Source organism: Petaurus breviceps, unplaced genomic scaffold, assembly GCF_028583685.1.
Source record: "Petaurus breviceps papuanus isolate PSGF00001 unplaced genomic scaffold, PetGlider_PUasm1.0 213, whole genome shotgun sequence".
Taxonomy (NCBI): Eukaryota; Metazoa; Chordata; class Mammalia; order Diprotodontia; family Petauridae; genus Petaurus; species Petaurus breviceps.
The window spans coordinates 7562129-7576167 of record NW_027185860.1 but is presented as its reverse complement, the minus strand read 5'-3'; the positions used below and the strand labels follow the sequence as shown (position 1 = coordinate 7576167).

At 35.7% G+C, this 14039-nt stretch overlaps 1 non-coding gene across 1 annotated transcript; it reads left to right on the top strand.

The window, feature by feature from the left end:
* Positions 1–11031: 11031 nt before the first annotated feature.
* Positions 11032–11138, top strand: LOC138165598 (U6 spliceosomal RNA). Its single transcript, XR_011169385.1, has one exon. It is a non-coding gene; the product is annotated as a U6 spliceosomal RNA (small nuclear RNA).
* The last annotated feature ends 2901 nt before the right edge of the window (positions 11139–14039 follow it).

The window sequence follows — 14039 nt, the reverse complement described above, 5'->3', positions numbered from 1 at the left end:
TTCTTTCTTTCTTTCTTTCTTTCTTTCTTTCTTTCTTTCTTTCTTTCGACTCCTCCCAATAGTTGAACCATTCTTTACATCATGATGAAAGTCAAAATAAGTTTAATATGAATGTGTAAGTGGAGCCTGTATCAGAATACTTGTCATCTTGATGAGGGAGGAAGAAAAGATGGATAAGAAAATTCAAAGCTCACAATCTTATGGAAGTGAATGTTAAAAACTAAAAATAAATAAATCAATATTAATAAAAATACAAGATCTCTCTAAATTCTACCCTTCAAATTTCCATTCTGTTTTGGAGTCTTCACTTCTCATTTATTAGCACTCATTCATAGGCTTCAACAATTTATTTTCCTAATGTCCTTATGATTTATCAAGACAATAAAGCAACTTCAGATAGTGTATGAAAACTAACAAAACCATCAAAGGATTTTAAATAGCAAGGTGAAAATGCATTTTAACTTATATAGATGTCCTTTGACTCTCCCTCCCATCACTTCCACTCCTCCCAGCTAGTAAAAGGAAATAAAAAAAAAAAGAAAAGATTTGTCAAGTTTCAGAAATCATAATTTTCTCAACAATCTCTCTGAGGAAAGAAAGGAAATGGAAAATGCCAGAACTGAGCAAACCATGGCTATATTTAATGCAATACCAGTCTTGTTGCTCTCATCTGCTCTGTTCTGTTCTCTCTCCTGTACCTATTCTGATTTCCTCCAAATCTGCAAACCTCTAGGTATCCTGATGCTTCCCCATTGTGATCCACAATTGATTTCCATTCTCAAGTTGTTTCACAATGCCAAGGTTATTCCACTGCAGTGAAATAAAACTTAAAATGGAGTTTAGACAAACATTGCTGGGTGAATTTTGATAGCCAACCCCCTTCCTGTTGAAAGAAGGCATGTTTTAAGTGGCAGACAGCTAGCTAGTTAGCTAGCTAACTAGATAGTTAGAAAGATCTTTAAAGCCCATGCTAAGGAATTATTTTTTTTAGGTCAGTGATCTCAGAAGCAAGAACTGGTTAAAAGGTCACATCAGATGACTTATATCTCCTCAAGTTTTAAACCCTTTATCTTACTATTTAGACAACTGTAATTTTTAGTCAACAAGACTTTGAAAAAATAAAACATTTTATATGAGTAGTAAAAATAAAGGGAGAGTATGAATTTGAAACAATTGTACATGAGATTTGAGTTCATGTTTCATTACTTTGGGTTGAGGGTATGATCCATGTAAGGTACAGAATGAGAGTGTGATGTCACTTTTTTTTAAGTGATTTAGGTTTGGAATGCAACATAGTAGAAATTATTTTTGACCCACAGACCAAGAGTCCAGTTAAATTGTATGCCACTGATTAATTATCTTTGTAACTATGGAATAAACTTAATTCCAAGAACCTCTATGTATTCAATTGTAAAATAAAGAACTAGGGGGTGGCCAGGTAGCACAGCGAGTAAGACTACCAGCTCCAGTGTCAGGATGACCTGGGGATCGAATCTGGGCTCTGACACTTAGCACCACACCCAGAAATAACTGGCCATGTAACCTTGAGCAAGTTACTTAACCCCAATTGCTCATAGAGAAAAAATAATAAAGAACTAGTTGATTCACTGAAATGTAAGGATTAATTTGGCAACATTGTAAAGTATGGGTTGGAAGAAATATTAGACGCATAAAAATTATTTATTATAATTCCTGTCCACCACTCTTCTATATTCATATGCTTCAATATTTTTTCAATGTTTTTTTTTGTTTATTTAAGGAAAGAAAAAAATAAAGTTATTATTGGATTTGAAAGTGCTTCACTTGGGCACAAGTGGAATCAATCTACTCACATAAAGTAAAGGAAGAAAAAAAAGGTTATTGAAAATTGGGAAAAGGAAATAAAAGTAAGTAAGCTTTTGTTATCTTTTCATTGTGAAAAATGAAAAGAAAACAGCATTCAGAAGTGGGATAGAGAGACAGAAGTTTTTTAAAGAACATTTCTGACTGCCCACATTTTTAATAATTGATGTATTTGGGAATTAGCTTGGGCTCCCTTTACTAGTAGAGATCATGACCTATTAAGAACTTCCAAATATTTAAGATTGGTGTAGATTTGTTTTCATAAATTATTACTATGGTCCTTTTCATGGATACTAAATGCAATATTTTCTCATGAGTTACCATGGCCAAAAAATTTCATTACCAAGTGGCCAACCCCTGGTGATGAGTCTATAAATTCTTAGCTTGACTGAAATGTAGAAAGCATGTTCAGTCTTCTGTTGGGGTAATGTTAGAAGTCTTTCTGAAATGGAAACAATATTCTCTAAAGGATTTAGTATCACAATAGAGATGTGCATGCTGAGTGGGAGGCCACTGAAAAATAAAACCAATAAGAGTTTAAAGAAGTATATGAATCAATAATTTTTTAAAAGCAATATGGGTTAAGTAACTTGCTCAAGGTTACATGGCCAGTTATTTCTGGGTGTGGTGCTAAGTATCTGAGCCTGGATTTGATCCCCAGGTCATACCGACACTAGAGCCAGTGCTCTTACTCAGTGAGCCACCTGGCCGCCCTTATGAATCAATAATTTAATCAGAGACATCTAGGATCAGAAAAGAAGACAGGTTATTGTAGAGGAAACACTTCTACAACACTTGTCATGCTCTTATGTTATTCTTCATTCTTCCTGTCTTATTGACTGACTCTTTTGTGGTGTATCTAGGTGTGGGTTTGGAAGTATTTAGATTTAGCAGAAAACTAGATCCCTCTTGGATGAACCCCATCTTCATGTGGAAAGAGTCTCTATTTCCTTTCTTCAGCTAATCATGGGATCATGATTTTCATTTTATTCATACTTTCATTCTGCTGCTGACTTAGAGTGGTATGTGCAGTGATGCTGCTGGGAGAGGAAGGTAGAAGGGAAGGAAGGAAGGAAAGAAAGAAGGAAGTAAGGAAGAAAGGGGGAAAAAGAAGGAAGGGAGGAGAGAAGTAAGGAAAGAAAAGAGAGAGAGGGTACCTTAGTTAATTATCTACTATATTCCAGGCATCATGATCAGAGCTTCACAAACATCATCATGTTTAATAATGACAACAACCATGTAAGGTAGGTAGTGATATTGTAACCATTTTACTGTTGAGGAAACTAAGGTAGATAGAGATTAATTGACTTGCCCAGAGTCACAAAGCTAAGTGTCTGAGGCTACATTTAAAATTCAGAGCTTTCTCACTGTAGGTTCAGTATTCTATCCACTCTGCTATTTCTTGATAGAGGACAATGTTGGGGGTAAACCACTAAGGTTCCTCTCTCTGAAAGAAAATTTCTCCTATATTTTACTTTCAATCCTTTTGCTACTCCTTAAATTTTCTAACTCATGGTTCAGACATTGGCTAATGTTAACACTTTAGATTTACATGCTTTGTTACCTTGTTTGTGACATTTGCAAGACATTACTATCATCAATCACAGTAAGATTTTCTCTCATTTGACTGAAGCCTTTGAGCCAGTATAAAGTCCTAGTAACTTATATCAAATATCTAAACTTATTTTTTTTATCAGTATATATCATAGTTTATTCACTGCCTACTTTCTTCTTGCTTTCCTTCGAAAAAAATGCATATTCCTGGGGGAGGGATATGTGGGGTGCTATGGTGATATAAATAGTAAGAAAATAGCAATAAATTTTATTTAAAAAATGCACGTAAGAGCATTTTGAATTGAGCTGTTACCTAGCTACCTTTGCCACCAATTAAAAAGGAAGTAAACAGCTTTAAAGAAAAATCCCTAGTAAGGGATTTGCCCTCTACCAGAATGACAGCAGAGAAGGGACAAGAACAAAATCACTATATCGATGAATCCTTGGTTTGGGGAGTATTTCATTAGTCATACACTACATCCCCATATTAGCTCTCTTGACTTCCAGGAGCTGTGATAAAACCCTGTTGTACTCAGTTTCTGTAAAGCCAAGCATAAGGAGCTTTCCAGAGAACTGCTGCTGTGAACAGCTTTAAAGTTTCTGATTACACGGCATAGTGAACTCTCTATTTATTGAGTAACAAATTAAAGCAAAACATTCACAGAAAATCTAAGTACAGCATTCACAATATGATAACATAACAATTCATCACTACAATATCAACATGGTTTTCACCAAAGTGGTCACATAATTTTAGCAAAAGATAACAGTCATGTAGAAACACTTTTACTAAGTCATTAATTTCATCATCCTTAAGGAGGCAAGCCTCTTTAATTGACACAAAGTACAAAAGTCAAAGTCCTCAACCCCTAGGTCACATTGTCTTAATCTCTTCAATAAAAAAGTCCTCTTTCTTCTTAATTGGAGAAGTCCTTAACTCAGTCATCTAAATATAAATGTCAGAGTTTTCCATCCCTAAGCCACAGTGAGTCATGATTTTCTCAGTTTGTATTAAATACCCAAAGAGAGATCTTTTCATCTTGACAAGAGGCAGGCTCTCAGCTTCCATTTTTCTGTTTCCATGTTCCCAGCTCCTACCTGAATCTATCAAACTGCCACCTGGGGTCAAAGCAGACAACTCTTATTTCTTTCTCCAACTTCTTGTGCAGTTCCTCTTCCATATTGAAGCTCACAGTGTCTGGTCTACCTCAAGTCTTTAACAGTTTTTGTTCCTGGGAAGACAAAGCTTAACAAAGCCACAAGAACATTCATTCATACACATTGCTGGAATCCTCATCAATTCACTTTCTTCCTGTGAAATCAACATAGACCCAACAACAAGGTCTGAGGAATCAACACAAATCATCAGGATAGGCCCAGGACTCCTGAAATAGTCAGTAAGACCCTCCTCCAGGATTTCTGCAAACGTACAACAAGAAAATCCTCTTTCAAGACTTCTGAACCATCAACAAGGTCCCAGGACTTCTGTAACAACAGGGCCATCCTCTATCGGCAGACAATTGTGACAAAGTAATAAAAACAGACAGATAAAGCACTGACACCACAGCCATGCCTCCTCTCAGTTCTCCTCTGTTTTCATTTCTCAGTTCTTCTCAGTTCTAAGTTCAGTCCTCAGTTCTCATTTTTCTTCTCAGTTCTCATTTCAGTTCTCAGTTCTCTTCTCTCTCCAGCAGTAATAGCCCAGCATCCAGATGCTAGCTCCCAGAAGTTCTGGCCTTTCTCAGCTTGGGCTTTTCCTTATATACAGTATTAATGCCTCCCTGTTCTGCCCCTTCATGTTATGTCAACAAATCCATCCCACAGTGGGATTCACAAGTTCTGGGTGATCATAGTTGACACAATCATTAACTTGGAACAAGGTGCTAAGTACCTTTTTGATTGCAAATACAAGGGTCAGGGAAGAAATTCAAACTCCCATTCCCATTAAATTATCACACACTCCTGTTTGCTTAAATTCATTTTATTTTTCCAGGCTCTATCTCCTCTCTTCTTTTCTTTCTCTAAAAACTATTTAATCTTTCACTTCAGACTCTCCTTCCTGTCTTGTATATCCATGCTGCTACAGCAGCAGCAGGAATGGAATTACTCTCACTTTCTTTTCATTTGCATATTCCACATCTTCTCCATACTGCATATGTATATGCTCTTGTGACACTGTGGTGTCTATGACTAAACAGTATCCTAGTCTCTCCCAGAAAGGGTGGGAATAACCCTATTTGATATTTCCTGAGATGATTACAAAGCTGAAAACATTTGTTCTGTGTATCTATAGAAGAATCTTCCTCCTTTACATATTGCTGCACTAGCCATGTATGTGCTTACTGTTACACTCATGCTATTTTTCAAGTGCAAGACATTGAGATAATTCAACATTTTCACAGTTTTACTTTAAGTATTACTTTTAAAATTTTACTTTAAGTATAATTATAATGTGACAGTTAAATTACATAAGTAATAATTTACTTGATTAGGCTCAGGTAGTCTCTTGTGAAGTTTAGAAAAATAGATGCAATTTTGTATGTATGTATGAATGTATACATGAAAATTATATATATGTGTGTGTGTGTGTGTGTGTGTGCGTGTGTGTGTGTATAAGAGTTGGAAGGGAATTCAATGTTCATAAAATTCAGCCTACCCCTGAAGAAGAATCAACTCTATAATGTCTCCAATACATGGTCATATAGCCTTTGCTTGAAGACCTCTACTGATGGTCAATAATCTAGGGAGAAAACCCAAACTAATTTTGGAAAGCCCTAATGTTTGGAAAATTTTTTCTTATATCAATCAGAAAGTTGCCTTTGTATAATTTCTGTTCTTTTTATTACATGAGTTCTGTCCTTTGAAACAAATTAGAACAAGGCAAATCCCTTTTCCTCATGACAACAACTCAAATATTTAAGGAAAGAAATTGAGTCTCCTAACTCCATACTGTCAACTCATCCTTATTTTATTGAACACCCACTGCTCTTTCAAGAAAAAAAATAGGACAAATATACAATTTGGAAGTTTATATGTGAGATACACACACATACAAACACAGACATATAAATATGGGTGTGTACATATACAGGCATATGTCTAGTATATACAGATTTTGTAAGTGTATATCACTCAGTAAAATATTTCTAAATGACATCATGGAAAGCATTCTAGTGACAATTTGTACTTTGTGCATATTTATTAATATTTAGCAACCCAACAATGTTATGATTAAAAAGTAAGTTTTTTTATGTTCCTAATGTCACAATAATTTTCCATGTATCCATCCCATAGAGCCATTTCATATAACAATTAGTAGTTGTTAGAAAAAAGCAAAAAAAAATAAAACAGTTTGGTACTTCTGGGAGCCAAGATAGCAGAGTAAATCACTCCCACTTTCCCTTAATAACCTCTAAAAAAAAACTAGCAACCTGGGGTGGGGGCGGGGAGACTTGGATCAGCAGAGAACACAGAAAGACAGGAAGAAGCAATCTTTTAGCTGAAGAAATTTGTAGGATCACCAGGAAAGGCGCATTTCACTTCGTTAAAAAGGGCAGTGTAGCTAGCCCAGAACAAGGCTTATCCCAGGAAGCCAGCAGCAAGTCCCACCTTAGCAAAACAGCAGGATATTCTAACCTCCATGGTGGTAGAGCAGGCAAATTATAATGCCAGGGATTCCCCTCCCCCCACCTTGGCATAGCCAGGGGAACTGGCAGACTCCAGTTAAGGGAACCACCATGTGTGTCCGCATGTCCTCAAGCAGGTAGTCATCCTCCAATGGATGACCTCTCTATTCTTCAGCACAGCCCCAGGTGGGTGGATTCCCTCCAGCAGCTGATCCTCCTCAAGTTTCGGCACAGATCAAGGAGGGCAGGTATTGACACGCAGTCAAGTATCCCTGTGCTTCAGCCACCTCTGGGAAGGCAGGCATCCTCCAGGAGTCAGACCACCCCCTGCTTCATTGTAGTCCCAGGGAAATACAGAAAAACCCCAACTGGCTTCAGCACATGCCAGATATCACCACTAGAACCCCAGCTAAGCACTGGGTAAGCTTACAAACCACTACAGCCTGCAGCACCCAACAAATGAGTTCCCCTCTCACAAAGTCAGTCAACAGGTCCTTGTCCTCCAGCACAAGAAACTTGGGTTGGTGGCCCGTGTTCCCCAGCAGGAGACTTCAAGTTTAAAAGGCAGGGATTAGGCAAACAAAAAAGAAGCATAAAAGAGCAAAGACCCTCAATAATCATTATGGTGACAGAGATCGAAACACAATCACAGAAGAGGACAACAATGTCAGTATATCTGCATCTGAAACATTAAAAGGAAGTATGAATTGATCCAAAGAGTCAAATCCTTGGAAAAGGTCAAGAAAAGTCCAATTAAATAGGTCGAAGAAAACTTGTGCGGGGGGGGGGGGGGAGGAGACATATGCAAAAGAGAGTCAATAGCTTGGAAAAGAAAGGACAAAAAATTACTGAAGAAAATAACTCAAAAAATGCATCTGGACAAATGGCAAAGGAGGTGCAAAAATTCACTGAATAGAAACATTTAAAAATCAGAACTGTCAAAATGGAAAAGAAGGTACAAAAGCTAAATGTAGCAAACATTCCTTAAAAATTAGAATTGGGCTAGTGGAAGTTAATGACTCTATGACAGATCAAGACTAAGTCAAAAAAATTAAAAGAATGAAAAAAATAGGAGAAAATTCAAAATATATCATTGGAAAAAATAACTGAGCTGGAAAATGCTTTTAGGAGAAATCATTTTAGAATTATTGGTCTACCTAAAAGCTGACTTAAAAAAAAAAGTCCTAGGAACCAGAGGGTAAAATAGTTATTTAAAGAATCCACCAATCACCTCCTGAAAAATATTCCAAAATGAATATGCCATGGGATATTGTATCCATTTCCATAATTATTAGGTCAAGGAGAAAATATTCCAAGCAGTAAGAAAGATTCTATTTAAATAAAGTGGAACCACAATCAAGATTATGCTGGATCTTGCAGCTTCTACATTAAAGGATAAGAAGGCTTAGTGTATGATATTCTGGAAGGCAAATGAACTTAGATAACAACCAAGCATCAGCTACCCTGCAAATCTTCTGGGGAAGGAGATAAACATTCATTGAAATAGTTGACTTTCCAGAGCTTCCTAATGAAAAGACCAGAGCTGAACAGAAAAATCTGTGTTCAAACACAAGCCACAAGAGAAGCATTAAAAGGTAAAAAGGAAAGGAAAAAAAAAAACAAGGGTTTAGGTCGAACAGTGAATGGAGTACTGGATATGAAGTCAGGAGGACCTGAGTACAAATCCAGCAGTTGACACTTATGAGCTGTGTGACTTTGGTCAAGTCACATAGCCCCAATTGCCTTTCCTTCCACCCTCCAAAAAAAAGAAAAAGAAAAAAAATAAACATGTTATTCAATAAGGGTAAACACTTTACATCACTATATGGTAAGATGATACTTGTAACTCTTAAGAATGGTATCATTATTACAACATTTAGAAGGAGTATACATAGACAGAGGACATGTGTATCAGTTGACTGAAATGATAATAAAAAATTAATTAAGGGGTAAAAAATATTATACTGGGAGAAGAAGATAGGAGGAAACAGAAAAGGATGAATTACATCATACAAAATGGCCGAAAGACCTATTACAGTAGGGAGAAAAAAAAAGAGAAATACAAGCATTGTTTGAAACTTATTCTCATCAGATTCGACATAAAGAGGCAATAACAAACTCTCTCACTTGGGCATAGAAATCTCTCTAACCCTATAGGAAATAGGAGGGAAAATAAATAGGGAGAGTAGATAGAAGGGAGGACAAAATGGAAGGAAGAATTGTGGAGAAAAGGGAAAGCAAAAGGGAGGAGGGCATGTTAAGAAAGGTGATGGTCAGAAGCATAAAGAAAGAGAAGAAAAAAAGTGAGAAGAAAGAGAGAAAAGCACAAGCATCGAAATCACAAATATCAATGTGAATGGGATGAAATCTCCTATAAAATGTAAGTGCATAGGAGTATGAATTAAAAACCACAATCTCTGGGGTGACTAGGTGATACAGTGAATAGAGCACCAGCCCTGAAGTCAGGAGGAACTGAGTTCCAATCTGGCCTCAGACACTTAACACTTAGTAGCCATTTGACCTTCGGTAAGTCACTTAACCCCAATTGCCCTGTCGTCCCCCTCCAAAAAGCAAATTAAAAAAAAATCACAGTCCTACAATATGTTGTTTACAAGAAAGACATTTGAAGTAGAGAGATACACACAGAGTGAAGGTAAAAAGCTGGAGCAGAATAAATTATGCTTTAGCTGAAGAAAAAAAAAACAGGGTAGCTATCCTGACAAATCAAACACAAAAGTAGATTTACTTAAGAGATATAAGGAAGGAAACTATATCCTACTTAAAGGTAGCAAAAACAATGAAGCAATACCAATACAAAACCTTTATGAAGCAAGTGATATAGCATCCAAGTTCTTAAGGTAAAAGTTAAGTGAATTACAGGAAGAAATAGATAGAGACTGTACTAGTAGAGAACCTCAACATTGCCGTCACAGGACAAGATAAATCTAAATATAATATAAAACGAAAGAAGTTAAGAAGGTGAATAGTCAGATATGGTAGAACTCGGGAGAAAATTGATAGCAAGGAATATACCTTCTGCTCACCAGCACATGGTACACACCCAAAAACTGACCATGCACTAGGGAATAAAAATATCACAATCCAACGCAGAAAAGCAGAAATATTAAGTGCAAACTATTCAGATTATGATATAATAAAAATTACATGCAATAAAGTACCATGTTAAGATACATTAAAATTTGATTTTAAAAAGAATAAAATCAAAGTGCAAATATCAAAAATGAAAAGGTTGAATTCAACATGAATGAAGATTAAATTAAAAAAATAATTAAGAGCTATTTTGTCCAACTGTATATCAAATTGAACAAGTCAGGGCCAGAGGGATTTACAAGTGTATTCTACCAAACATTTAAGGAAAAATTAATTTCAATACTATTTAAGCTATTTGGAAAAGTGGGTGTATAAGGAGACATACCAAATTATTTTTATGATTCTGATATGGTGGTGATACCAAAACAGGAAAGGCCAAAACAGGGAAAGAAAATTATAAATCAATCTCTGTAATGATTGTAGATAAAATGATAAGTAGCATCTATCTCAAAACATCAGCAAGCATTATATGAAATGGGAATAAGCTAGAACCATTTCCTCTAAGATAAGGGGTGAAACAAGGATGCCCATTATCACCACTGTTGTTCAATATTGTACTAGAAATGTTAGCTTTAGCATTATGAGAAGAAAAAAATGATGGAATTAGAATAGGCAATGAAGAAACAAAGCTGTTACTCTCCTGATAACATGAAAGAACACTTAGAGAATCCCAGAGAATCAACTAAACAACACCTTGAAATAATTGACAATTTCAGCAAAAATTTAGGGTATAAAATAAATCCACAAAAATCATCACTATTACTATATGTTACTAACAATGCCCAGCATCAGGAGAAAGAAAAAAAAACCATTCTATTTAAAGTAACTGTAGATAATTTAAAGTATTCGGGATTTTACCTGCCAAGACAGTCCCAGAAACTATAAGAACACAATTACAGTGCTTGCTTTGGCAGCACATATACTAAAATTGGAATGATACAGAGAAGATTATGATGGCCCCTGTGCAAAGATGATATGCAAATTCCTGAAGCATTCCATATTTTTGGGGTGGCCAGGTGGCTCAGCGAGTAAGAGCACAGGCTCCAGTGGCAGGATCACCTGGGGATCAAATCTGGTCTCAGATACTTAGCACCACACCCAGAAATAACTGGCCCTGTAACCTTGAGCAAGTTACTTAACCCCGAGTGCTTTATATTAAAAAAGAACACAATTACAAAACTCTTTCCTTTCAGATAAAGTCATATCTAAACAATTGGAAAAATAGCAGTTGCTCATGCATAATCTTAGTCATAACAGATCCAAAATTCTTTTATAAACCAGCAATTATCATAACTACTTGGGGCTGGATAAGAAATAGAGTGGTGGAACAGTGGAACAGGTTAGGAACACAAGAAGTAGTACTTAATGACTATAGTAATCTATTTTTTGGTAAACCCTAAGACTCCAGCTTCTGGGAAAATAAGTCACTATTTGACAAAAGCTCCTGGGAAAACTGGAAAATAGTATGGCAGAAACTAAACATAGAACAACGTGTTACACCTTAGTCCAAGATAAAGACAAAATGAGCATATAATTTTGACATTAAGAGTGATATTATAAACAAATTAGAGCAAGGAGTAATTTACCCATCTGATCTATATAAAATAGATAAATTTATGAAAAATTTGTATTTCTCTAAACAATAGTGATTTAGAGCATTTTTTTCATACAACTGTTGACAGCCAATGTTACTGATCAAGACTTCATTTCAAAGACATGTAGAGACCTGAGTCAAATTTGTAAGAATTCAAGTCATCCCCCAATTTATGAATGGTCAAAAGATATGAATAGGAAGTTTTAAGAAACATTGGCTTCAAAAATTGTTTCTCAGCTTTCTGTTTCTTTCTGATCTTGTTTAAATTTGTTTTGTTTATGCATTTTTAAAAATTTAATATAATCAAAATTATACATTTTGGATTTCAAAATGCTCTCTGACTTTTGTTTGTTCATAAATTCTTCCCTTGTTCAAAGATCTGTTTTCTCCAGAGGTCAACCATATCTAACTTTTCTAAAATTCTTTTCACCTCCTTAACTTCCTTCCTGTTAAATTTATGGTTAGATTTATTTAGTTCTGAGAGGGGGAAGTAGAGATCCCCCACTAGTATAGTTTTACTGTCTATTTCTTTCTACAACTCCCTTATCTTCTCTAAAAATCTTTGTTATGCTACTTGTACTTATTTTTAGTATTGATATTGCTTTATTGCCTATGGTAGCTTTCAGAAGGATGTAGTTTCTTTCCTTATCTCCTTTAATTAGATGTATTTTTGCTTATGCATTGCCTGAGATCAGGATTAGTAACGTTGCTTTTTTACTTCAGCCAAAGCATAATATATTCTGGCCTAGACTTTTATTTTCACTCTGTGTGTATCTCTGCTACAAATGTGTTTCTTTTTTAAAATAAATTTTATGTGTATTTTTAGTTTACATCATTCATTTACACAAGATTTTGAGTTACAAATTTTCTCCCTGTCTTTCCCCTACACACCACCCAAAAACAGTGATCTCAATGTATATCCTCTCCCCCAATCTTCTCTCTGCTTTATCCTCCCCCATTCCCTTTCAGACTTACCAGTAGGGCAAGATGAAACTCCATCCCCCAGTGCCTGGATATCTTATTTCCGAGTTGCATGTAAAAAAAAATAATGTATTTATTTAAACATTTCATTTTAAAACTTTGAATTCCAGATTCTTTCCCTTCCTCCCTCATCACCTTATTAAGAAGATAAGCAATTCCATCTGGTGGTACATGTGTAGCTATGCAAAACATTTCCATAGTGGATATATTGTGAAAGACTGATCATATTTCCCTCCATCCTATCTCTCCTCCACTTGTTCTATTCTCTACTTTGATCCTGTCCTTTTTCAAAAGTGTGTGCTTCTAACTACTGTCCCCCAAACCTGCCCTCCCCTCCATCATCCTGCATCTCATCCCCTTCCCCCCTACTTTCCTGTAGGGTGAGATACCCTAATTAGTGTGTATGCCATTCCCTCCCTAAGCCAACTTCAATGAGAGTAAGGTAGACCCATTCCCTTTTGACTTCCTGTTCTTCCCCTTCATTGTAACAGTTTTTGCTTGCCTCTTCTATATGAGGTTATTTACGCCATTCTGTCTTTTCTCATCTCCTCTCATTTTATTCATCTCTCACCTCTCAATTTCACCTTTTCAGTATCATCCCTTCCTATTCCATTCATCCTGTGCCCTCTGTCTATCTATACCTGTACACAAATATACAACTCTCACTTATGTATTCATATACACTATTAAAATCTTATATATGTATATAAATATATATATATATATATATGTACACACACATACACACACACACATATATATATACACACATATATTTATATTCCGTTCAACTATCCTCATACTGTTCATAGTTCAATATTGGTAAGTTCCTTATGATTTCTTTTCTTTTTTACCTTCTAATGTTTCTCTTACTTCTTGTATCTGAATGTCAAATTTTCACTCAACTCTGTTTTTTTTTTTCATCAAGAAAGCTTGAAAATCCTCTTTTCATTGAATGACCATATTTCCCCCTGAAACATTATACTCAGTTTTTCTGAGTAGGTGATTCTTAGTTGTAATCCCAGCTCTTTGTCCTCCAAAATATCATATTTCCAGCCCTTAAATCACTCAATGTAGAAGTTGGCAGATCCTGTGTTTTCCTGATTGTGTTTCAACAATATTCAAGTTGTTTCTTCTTGGCTGCTTGTAATATTTTCTTTGTGATGTGGGAACTCCAGAAACTGGCTATAATAATTCTAGGATTTTTCTTTTGGGGATTTTTTTCAAGAGGTGATTGGTGAATTTTTTCAACCTCTATTTTTCCCTCTGGTTCTAAAACATCAGGAAAATTTTCCTTAAGAATTTCTTGAAGGATGATTTCTAGGTTCTTT